We start from the raw sequence: 11,690 nt of genomic DNA on the forward strand, positions 1-11,690 counted from the left end.
AAAAAAAAAAAAAAAAAGAAAAGCAAAACATGGAAAGAGAACCCTATTTGAAATTAATAATATTCTGATTCTACTTAAAGCCCAGCTATTTAGTATTCTATATAGCTTCAGATAGAACTTTCTATAATGTTCACATTTCTTTTAGTTAAAATCGTTACACCAACCAAAACCTAATAAAGATAGTACAGAAAAGAAAACACATAAACTGATCTGACAGGAGTATAATGGTCAAATTCTAAATAAATTATTGGCTACTTTAATATAATGGATCCCCAAAACCCCACAACCTGACCAAGTAGATGTTATTCTAGAAATACAAGAATGATTAGGTGTTACAGAATGAGTACAACATCAAATTAACTGCCTAAACTCAATTGAAAAAAAAAAAAAAACAGAAAATATTTCTGATACAAGAAAAATTAATAATAAAACTTGGGCAGGGGTAGTGGCTTATGCCTGTAATCCCAGCACTTTGGGAGGCCGAGATGAGCAGACCATCTGAGGTCAGGAATTCGAGACCAGCTTGGCCAACATGGTGAAACCCCATACAAAAATCAGCTGGGCGTGGTGGTGCGCGCCTGTAGTCCCAGCTACTCAGGACGCTAAGGCAGGGGAATTGCTTGAACCTGGGAGGTGGTGGTAGCAGTGAGCCAAGATCACACCACTGCACTCCAGACTTTTCTTTTTTTAAAAAAGAAAGAAAAAAGAAAAGTTAATAGTAAAAGTAAAAGCCTTAGGAATCTACAAAGTGTAAGAATCTTTTTTAACATGACAAAGAGTACATACCAGAGACCAACTACAAAAACATTAGCCAATTAAACACTATTGATATACTCATTAAACTCGAGATCAAGGCAAAGATACATAAAATCATTATTATCATTTATCACTGTTCCAAATTTTAGTTAAATAATAATTGATGAAAAGAAGCAAAGTAACAATATTCTATAGGACACATGTTATAACATGAATGAAACTTGAAAATATTATGCAAAAAGGAATAAGCTAGACACCAAAATATAAGTATGGTATGATTTCATATACATGAGGTACCTGGAGTAGTCAAATTCATAGAGACAGAAAATAGAATGGTGGTTGCCTGGGGATGTAGGAATAGGGGAAAAGGGAGGTATATTTTAAAGGTTATAAAATTTCAGTTTGGCAAGATGAAAAGTATGGGAGATGGATGGCGGTCATGACTGCATAACGAGGTGAATGTACTTAACACCACTGATTTGTACACTTAAAAATGGTTTTAATGATAAATTTTATGTTATGCATATTTTAACAAAATAAAATAAATATTGTATGGGCAAAGACAAATTAGTATATGCAGGTGAATGATTATCTACCAATGAAATCCAATAGAACCCTCTAAAAATTCATTAGCACTAACAAGAGTATTAAAAAAATCTAGACTGAGATTTTTTTCTATTTTATTTATTTATTTATTTATTTTTTAAGGTGGAGTCTCACTCTGTCACTCAGGCTGGAGTGCAGTAGCGCTATCTTGGCTCACTGCAAACTCTGCCTCCCAGGTTCTCCTGCCTCAGTCTCCAGAGTAGCTGAGATTACAGGCACCAGCCACCATGCCCAGCTAATTTTTTTGTATTTTTAGTAGAGATGGGGTTTCACCATGTTGGCCAGGCTGGTCTCGAACTCCTGACCTCAGGTGATGCACCTGCCTCGGCCTCCCAAAGTGCTGGAATTACAGGCGTGAGCCACTGCGCTTGGACTAGACTGAGATTTAAAAAAAAAAAAAAAAAAATCAATAGGTTTCCTATACACCATCAAAAATCAGAAAACCTACATAGTGTGTGGTGGGGAGATATAATTGAATAAGAATTATTCAATACAAAGGAATAAGTAAGTCATGGGCAAGAATGATATAGCAAAAAAACATAAGATGTTACTGGAAGACATAAAAAAGTCTTATGTCTCAGGATCCTGAATAGGAAAGTCCAGTACTTTCAGGATGTAATGCCCACATTAATCTGTAATGCTGATGTAAATTCACTCAAAATCATGAATTGTTGTTGAAGAATTTTAAAAGTTGTTTATAAAGACCATTTAGAATGATAAACAAAGAATAATGTTTAGAAACAGAATATAAATGAAAATAACTTTTAAGACTAAAGATCATATTTTAGTTCTCTAATTTTTGCTTTCCATGGCAGCCTATTTTTGTTTTATAGGTGCCAGATCCTCTCACATTTACTTTATTTAGTATATTAGTTACAAGTTTTTAAAAGATATCTTGTGTGACTTCAATTACCTCTATTTCCTTTGAGGTTGTTTGTTCTATACATTTCTCTTATTCATTTCTTTCAAGCTCCCGATTTTATGCAAGTATCTGGTAGCAAGAATCTGGCTGTTAGTTACATTTTTCAGATATCAAAAATGTGCCAGAGAAATAAAAACATTGCAAGCATGGCACAGTAACAGAATAACAGATCCATGGAATATGTGTTTATCAGGCTCCAGGATTCTCATGGACCAGTGTCTCTAAATTGCTCTGGAGAAAGAGGCACTCACTAAGCAGGAGATTCCTAGAGTACATCACTGCTGTTCTTAAAGTCTCAGTCAGTGCCAGGACCAAGAATCATTCTCATCAACATTGAAGCTAAGCAGACAACACTAGGCAATGCCACACCACAACAAGGACCTTCATATATTGCAGCCAGACCCGAAACTTGGCCGGTTAGGTTACCTAAATGGGTTCATGTCTGTCATTTTTATGAACTCTCAATCAATGTAACCTATTTGTGTAAAACTGAGATTTTGTACCCCACTTAACACATTTGGCAGGGTTTCACTATATTTATATATTATTGAGGTGGGAGAGACATTCCTTTATACCACACTAAAGTCAAAATTGAAAAGAAAAATACAAAAACAGACGTGGCTCATAAATAGCAAAAATGTCTGCATCCAAAAACACAATCTGTACTAGTAAAAATCAAGGTGCAAAGTAGGAAAAAAAATGCCACTTCTATGAAAGAAATTTAATGCTTTTAATATATATAGAAAATTTACAAATCCATAAGAAAAGAAAAGCTCTACTAGAAAAAAAAAATAAACTAAAAACATAATTAGACATTTCATAAAAGAAGGGAAAAAAAGACTAATAAGGACATTTAAGAAGTTGAAAGAAACATAAATGTTTATTTGGGCATGATGGCTCATGCCTGCAGTCCCAGCTACTCAAGAGGCTGAGGTAGGAGGATTGCCTAAGCCTGGGGGACTGAGGCTGCAGTACGCTAAGATCATGCCACTGCATTCCAGCTTTGGCAACAGACTGATATCCTGTCTCTCTCTTTCTCTTTCTCTCTCTCTCTTTCTTTCTCTCTCTGTTTCTCTGTCTCTGTCTCTCTCTCTCTCTCTCCCCCTTCCCCCCTACACACACACACACACACACACACACAGACACACACACATACACACAAATGTTATCAGAATTCTTTCAAGCCTCACAAGACAATGGATACACACAAGGGTACATTAACATTTATGACTGAATTTCATGATCTTCTTACCCTCACTTTATGATCCAGAGATGCCAGTATTTGCCAAGTTTTTTAAAGCATTTTGGGCAAGTCTCACATCAAACTAATACATCCACTCCAACCACTCCCTCTACCTCCCTAAAAAAGTCTTTAATATGTTTGCATTAACAAAGATTTAAAATGAAGTTAAAGTCCAACTTTGGCAAAGATGAGAGGAATAAGACACCCTTAATATCTACTTTCAAAAGCAGATTCCCAGGAGGAAATGTAACAATATGTATCCCAAACTTTCAAAATAGGCACACTATATGGACTTTCAGCTAACAACTCTATTTCTAGAAAATTAACAAATAAACATGTATATATAAAGAAATATATATGAATGTATGTATAAAGAAATATATATGAATGTATGTATAAAGAAATATATATGAATGTGTTCATTACAATATAATTGATACAAGCAAAACATTGGAGATAATCTAAAAGTCCAAAATATAGTTTTGGTTAAATATATTATAATAAGCACACATAAAGGAAAATTATGCATCTATTTTAAAGGGTGATATAGATTTCAACTTACTGATATAAAAACAATCATCATAGTTTTATGATATGAAACATCAAGTTACAAAAATTATATAGAGCACAATTCAATGCATTTTCATTTCTAAGAATGTGTATCTGTGGACAAAAGCTTCAAAGAATATAGAACAAAATGTTACATTGGTCTCTGGTCAGTGGTACTACAGATGCATTTTTTATTGCATATCTATATTTTCAAATTAGATTGCATTAAACAGGGATTTCTGGAATAGTTTTAAAATATTAGGGAATCACTGGCTTACAGCTGGTAGTGTAAGCCAGGGAAATATATCCAATGAGACACAGAGACCCAAATTCCAAGGTTAATAATGGATTGTATGTTTCAAAACAACTAAAAGAGGACTTAATATGTTCTCAACACAAAGAAATGACAAATATTTGAAGTGATGGATATGCTTATTTGCACAATTAGATCATTTCACAATGTATAAAAATATCAAAACACTACAGTGTACCCTATAAACATGGTTGTCCTTTAGTATTCTTGGGCGATTGGCTTCAAAACCCCAGCAGATACAAAACTCCGAGGATGCTCAAACCCCGTTCTCACATTGTTATGAAGAAATACCTGAGTCTGGGCAACTTATGTTAAAAAGAGGCTTAATTGACTCACAGTTCTGCCTGAGGCTGAGGCAGGTAGATTACCTGAGGTCAGGAGTTTGAAACCAGCCCGACAACATGGTGAAACCCTGTCTCTAAAAAAATACAGAAATTAGCTGGGTGCAGCAGTGCGCCCTGTAGTCCTAGCTACTGAGGAGGCTGAGGCAGGAGAAACACTTGAACCTGGGAAGCGGAGGTTGCAGTGAGCCAAGATCGTGCCACTGCACTTCAGCCTGGGTGAGAGAGTGACACTCCATCTCAAAAAATAATAACAATAAAATAAAATAAAAGTATTGAAGTATCACCCAACCCCCCTAAATTATTATTATTTTTACTTACATGTTTTTGTAAGATATATGTAAAATAAAACCTAATAAAACAGGAATATTTAGGTAAAAATAATTTGTATCATCTAATAGAACAAGGGTCAAGACGTCTTTTTCATCACAAAGGTTGTTTTCTTTTAAATTAATGCAATGTTAATCTCAATCGAAGCTTAACAGTGTAAAGATAATTTAGGTCTTGCTAATGTCAAACATCATCCTGCCCTTTCTGATTCACCGAATCATGGTATGAAACCCAATCCAACATTTGATAAAATTCCAACATCTGCCAAGACCTCTTCACTCCTTCTTTCTCGTGGATAGTCACCGTTGGTTTTATAGATTAGCTTTCACTAACCTCTTCCTCACTTGCATCTTATAAGCCTCTTTTCTTTGCACTTGATATGGTTTGGCTTTGTGTCCCCACCCAAATCGCATCTTTAATTGAACGCCTATCATGGCCACGTGTTACGAGAAGCAACTGGTGAGAGAAAATTGAGTCATGGGGGCGGTTTCTCCCGTACTGTTCTCGTGGTGGTCAATAAGTCTCATGAAATCTGATGGTTTTATCAGGGGTTTCTGCTTTTGTGTCTTCCTCATTCTCTCTTTGCCTGCTGCCGTTCATATGAGACGGGACTTGCTCCTCCTTCCTTTCCACTGTGATTGTGAGGCTTCCCCAGCCATGTGGAACTGTAAGTCCAATTATACCCCTTTCTTTTGTAAACTGCGCAGTCTTTATCAGCAGCATGAAAACAGACTAATAGAGTATTTAATCAATTTAGATGTGAAAATCGACACTTTTTGAAAAAACATCGGAGGCAGAGGAATTAGGGGTTCAGTTGTTTATATTGAAGCAACTTTTGTAATTTAAAGTTGAAACTTAGAAGTGCCACTTCTAGCTGGGTGCAGTGTCTCACATCTGTAATCTCAGCACTTTGGGAGGCTGAGGTAGAAGGATCCGTTGAGCTCAGGAGTTCAAGACCAGCCTAGGCAACATGACCAAAATTAGCCGGGCATGGTGGCTCATGCTGTAGTCACAGCTATTCAGGAACTCAGGCAGGAGGATTGCTTGAGCCCAGGAGGTTGAGGCTGCAATGAGCTGTGATCACGCCACTGCACTCCAGCCTAGGGGACAGAGCAAGACTCTTTCTCAAAATAACAACAATCAAAAAAAAAGGAATTTTAAAATAATGAAAGAAAGAAAACAGAAATGCCCATTCCTAAAAGTCTTTTTCCACCTCACATCTAGTAATTTCTCACTGGAGAACTTCTCCACAAGCTGCATTCTCTTGCCATGGTGCTCAGCTTTCTTTCTCCCTTCTCTGACATATCCTCTTCTCTTGCCCTAAGTACCACCTCTGGACATTCTGCAAAAATTTGTTCATTTCTCTATCTTCTCAATCTCCTTAAAAACTAGACTGTCTCAAACTTTAAATGTGGACAGAAATTATCTGAAAGTCTTGTTAAAATGCATATTCTGGATGAGTGCATCTAGGGTAGGGCCAGATATATTTCATTTTTAGTAATTCCCTGGGTAAAGCTGATGGTGATGTTCCATGGACCACATTGGAGTAGCAGAGTTATAGACCATGTTTTCAGGACTTCACTTTCCAAAACTCAAGCTTCATATTCCATGTGCTTCATTGAGTTGTAATTATTTGAACTATAAGTAGAAGTGCGTGTGTCACTTTTAAGCTAAGGCAGTTAAAAACAAGTACACCACCTCCATTGTTCCTTTTTTTTTTTTTTCAGGAACATTGCATGCCATGTATTCCAGATGGTATAACTAAAGATGGAAGAGATTTATGCAAACCACACTGAACTTTACATGATTAAGAAATAAATTTTTATTTTGCCAAGTCATCAAGATTTATAAATTTGAAAATCAATTTGGAGATTTGAGGATGAATGTGTTATCACTTCATAGACTATCTTATCTTAACCAATATAAGGGTATGAAACATTTAAACTAATACCTGTAACAGACGTTATTCAATAATGTGCTAATTTGTTTCTTTGTTAATAATAAAAATCAGAGGGTTATAATCAAAGCAAAAACACATAGATAAAATAGAGCTGTTCAGGTTTATTCCTTGAATAAAATAACCAATAAAACAAAAGAGTAAAAAAAAAAAAGCAAAGATGGTTTTTAAAATTTTAGAGACTAGTTATTGAGAAAAAAAAAAACAACACTTTTCTAAATTATCCTTTACTATAAATGGAAAAATTAAGATCCTACAAAGCTTTATCATAGTTTAATTCATGATTCTGAAAAAGGGAAACAAAATCATAAAGTATGTTAAAACTCGAGTAGTCTTTGGATAGATCACCTGGGATGATTGGGAGGATGACAAAGAGGAATCGTCTTTCAAACAGAAGGACCAGCATGTGAAAAGGCCATAGGGGAGAAGGGACAGAGAACGGTCCATTTTGAGAGAAGAAGTAGGGAAAGGTCACTTGTAGGAAGAGGTAAGGCTGGAATCCCCTAGATTTTGAGCTTTGTATGCCAAATTCAGATTTCAGAAACAGACATAGGAGACACAAAGCAGCAGCTGATGCTTTTTAAATTGATTTTATAGAAGCAAATTGCCATGTTATGGTGAGGGCCACATGATGGCAATGGTGAGAGGCCTCAGGAGCTGAGGCCTCAATCCTATACTTGCAAGGAAGTGACTTCTCCCAACAATCAGGGAGCCTGGAAGTAGACTTCAAGCTTCAAATGAGATCTCAACAATGACCGACCCACTGATTTTAGCCTTGTGAGATTGTGAGCAACTTAACTGGATTTGTGCCTGGACTTCTGACCAATGCAACTGTGAGATATTAAATTGTGTTTTCCTAAGCTGTTAAATTTGTGGTAATGTGTTACAAAGCAAGAGAAAATGAATACACAAAGAGATAGCATAATTTTTAATCAGGCTGAATGTGGTAATATTGCTGCTTTCATTCCATTTGCTAGCTAGGGCTGCCAGCTTCAGTTCTAACAGTTGGCTTGGTTGGCTAATGCCATCCTAGACCAATCTTGGCACACACTAAATAACATTGAAAAGCCAGACATTCCTTGGCATAATGTAACAGAAAGAATTCACAAAGACTAGGAGACAGAAATTCTGGCTTGAATTTTTTATGTCGCCCCTACCTATTCTCTCTCCTCAATCATCCCCCCCTTCCCCCAGTATAGGAGAGAAGACTATATTTTCACTGATCCTGTGAAAAACAGACTATTGGAGAAACCACTGGAATTTTTAATAAGCATTTTACTGGCAGTTCTCCCTAGATCAAACATGCTGGTGGGAGGGACAGAAATGGAAATGAGCCCCCAGATTTCAAGTGCAATGGGAAGAAACAGGGGTGGCTGAGCTTAGGTAACAGCTGTGACTCACTTGAACAAAAACTGGGGTGTGTGCAGTGATCACATCTTGGAGAAAGGATTAACAAGCAGAGATCTCATGTGATTAAGATGAATAGATAACCCACTGATTTCTTCACTGTTTCATGCACAAACTCCCTATATTAGCAAATAGAGGCTGTACTTCAATCACAATACAAATAAATCACCGCCTCTCCTTAATCACTCATTTTGAGTTACCTGACTGATCCAGAATCTCTTGAGTGAAGGAGAGGAGAGAGACCCTTGAAGAAGTATCCTTCTGTTACAGTTTCATACTATAAGCTTTTCTCCTAGTTTCTCCAAACTAAAATAAGGTATCTTACCTGAATAACTACACTGACAAGAAATATGCCAAAAACCTTTAGTGATTATTAGATAGTGGCCTTTGAGGAAGCAAAATGTCTAAGACCTAAGGTATGCTGATTAACATATGCTGGTTGGAACTGAAGCTTATGCAAGTCAGCTGATAAGCAGAATTCTGTCCTAAAACCATCTAACTATAGGCCCAATCAGATTCAAACCCAAGGCTTTCATTCCTTCCTGAGGACTGAGAGCAGTGGACTATTTTCAGCAAGAGGTTAGTCATGTTGGAACATAGCTGTAGAAGTGAGAGAAGCTGTTATGTACCTGAGTGTCCATCACTAAGGTAGAAGAATAAATTTTGGTAAATGTCTTATTTTTTGAGACATATTCCATTTTAAGGTTTTCTACCATGATCTATTTACCATAGGAGTTGAAAGGCTGCCAAATGCAGATGGGAACCATAATAAGAGAATGCTCTCCAGCTAATTCAAAGTTCAATTCAAGTGCTCTGTCACTTGGCCTAGCCAATGATCCATCAGATCCAACTGTGCTCAAATTTTCTATAAAAGAGCAGGGTCCTCTTCAGAAGCTGCAGCAAGTTTCAGAAGAGAAATTTCAGTAGAGATCCCCATGATTTGTGAGCAAGTCTCATTTCCTTCAACAAGTAATTTGTTTTCTTCGACAAGTAATTTCTTTCTCTTGAGAAACTGCTCTTGGGTTTTTTTGTTGTTGTTGTTTGTTTGTTTGTTTTTTGGGACTTCAGTGGAGTCTGAAAATCTGACCATAGGACACCTGGTGACCATGAGATTTGAACAGCTCATCATAAGCTGGATGCTATCTTTTCCACTGAGCTATGTAGTTGTGATAGCATAAACCATGCTAAAGTGGTATAAATAGGATGAGACTGAAGGCATAACTTACATGGGTTGCCTACATGGGTTGGTCACTCTCGATTTCCTCCTCACCCTGAAACCCCCTCATTGGTCTCATAAGAAGAGATCTATGACCAACTGGTGAAAATCTCTAGCTTACAAATTTGTTAATCTGTCTGCATCACTACAAAGGAATACTTGAGGGTGGATAATTTATAAGGAAAAGGAGTTTAATAGGATCGTGGCTCTGCAGGCTGTACAAGAAGCATGGTGCCAGCATCTACTCCTGGTGAAGGCCTCAGGAAGCTTCCAATCATGGTAGAAGGCAAAAGGGAAGCTGGTGGATCACATGGCCAGAATGGGAGCAAGAGAGAGAAGGGGAGGTCCCAGACTTTTAAACAACCAGATCTGACGTGAACCTCTATGAATCTCATGTGAGAAGTCACTCATCACCAAGGGGCTGCTGCTAAGTTGTTCATAAGGGACCCACCCTCATGACCCAAACACCTCCCACCAGGCACCACCTCCTACTATGGAAGCCCCTCCTCTCCCCTCCTCTTTTCTCTCCTCCCCTCCCCTCCTCTTTTCTCTCCTCCCCTCCCCTCTCCCTTCCTTCCCTTTCCTTTTCTTTCTTTTCTGTTGCGGGAAGTCAGGGACTCCAAATGGAGGGACCTGCTGGAGCCACGGCAGAGGAACATAAATTGTGAAGATTTCATGTTAATATGGACATTTATCAGTTCCCAAATTAATACTTTTATGATTTCTTATGCCTGTCTTACTTTAATCTCTTATTCCTGTTATCTTCGTAAGCTGAGGATGTACATCACCTCAGGGCCACTATGATAATTGTGTTAACTGTACAAATTGATTATAAAACATGTGTGTTTGAACAATATGAAATCAGTGCACCTTGAAAAAGAGCAGAATAACAGTGATTTTAGGGAACAAGGGAAGACAACCATAAGGTCTGACTGCCTGTGGGGTCGGGCAAAAAGAGCCATATTTTTCTTCCTGCATAGAGCCTATAAACGGATGTGCAAGTAGGAGAGATATCAAATTCTTTTCCTAGCAAGGAATATTAATATTAAGACCCTGGGAAAGGAATTCATTCCTGGGGGGAGGTCTATAAACGGCCGCTCTGGGAATGTCTGTCCTATGCAGTTGACATAAGGACTGAGATACACCCTGGGCTCCTGTGGTACCCTCAGGCTTACTAGGGTGGGGAAAAAACTCCGCCCTGGTAAATTTGAGGTCAGATCGGTTCTCTGCTCTCAAACCCTGTTTTCTGTTGTTTAAGATGTTTTCAAGGCAATATGGGCACTGCTGAACATAGACCCTTATCAGTAATTCTGCTTTTGCCCTTTGCCTTGTGATCTTTGCTTTTGCCTTTTGCCTTGTGATCTTTGTTCTCCTTTTTGCCCTTTGGAGCATGTGATCTTTGTGACCTACTCTCCGATCTTACACCCACTCCCCTTTTGAAATCCTTAATAACACTTGCTGGTTTTGAGGGTCAGGTTGGCATCACGTTCCTACCGATATGTGATGTCAGCCCTGGTGGCCCAGCTGTAAAATTCCTCTCTTTGTACTCTTTCTCTGGCTGACACTGACGGAAAATAGAAAGAACCTACATTGAAATATTGGGGGCAGGTTCCCCCGATACTTTTCTTTTCTTTCTTTTCTTTTTTATTTATTGTTTTTTATAGAGTCTCATTCTGTCACCAAGGCTGGAGTGCAGTGGCATGATCTCAACTCACTGCAGCCTCCACCTCCCAGGTCCCAGCAATTCTCCTGCCTCGGCCTCCTGAGTAGCTGGAATTACAGGTATACACCACCACATCCAGTTAATTTTTATGTTCTTAGTAAAGATAGGGTTTCATCATGTTGGCCAGGCTGATCCCAAACTCCTGGCCTGAAGTGATCCACCCACCTCGGCCTCCCAAAGTGCTAAAGTGCTGAGATTACAGGCATGAGCCACTGCGCCTGGCCAGAGGTCACTTGTCAACATGAGATATGGAGGGGACAAAACATCCTAACCATATCAACAGATGCTTCTCTGTGGTATACCAACATGAGCCAGATGTAGACCTAA

The 11,690-nt window shown here is 38.1% G+C and overlaps 1 protein-coding gene across 2 annotated transcripts in view; it reads right to left on the reverse strand.

Annotated features, from left to right (window-relative positions):
• PROS1 (protein S (alpha)) overlaps positions 1-11,690 on the reverse strand; it is a 101,360-nt gene that overhangs the window by 81,528 nt on the left and 8,142 nt on the right. Inside the window, exon 1 of one of the 2 annotated variants that reach the window (XM_011927604.1) lies at positions 5,394-5,636. The exons of the other annotated variant lie outside the window; for it this stretch is intronic. The gene's annotated coding sequence lies outside the window, so the exon portion shown is untranslated. Of the gene's footprint in view, positions 1-5,393; positions 5,637-11,690 lie in introns of those variants that run through there. 2 annotated transcript variants of the gene reach the window in all.

This window comes from Colobus angolensis, unplaced genomic scaffold, assembly GCF_000951035.1.
Source record: "Colobus angolensis palliatus isolate OR3802 unplaced genomic scaffold, Cang.pa_1.0 Scaffold73, whole genome shotgun sequence".
In the NCBI taxonomy this organism is placed as follows: domain Eukaryota; kingdom Metazoa; phylum Chordata; class Mammalia; order Primates; family Cercopithecidae; genus Colobus; species Colobus angolensis.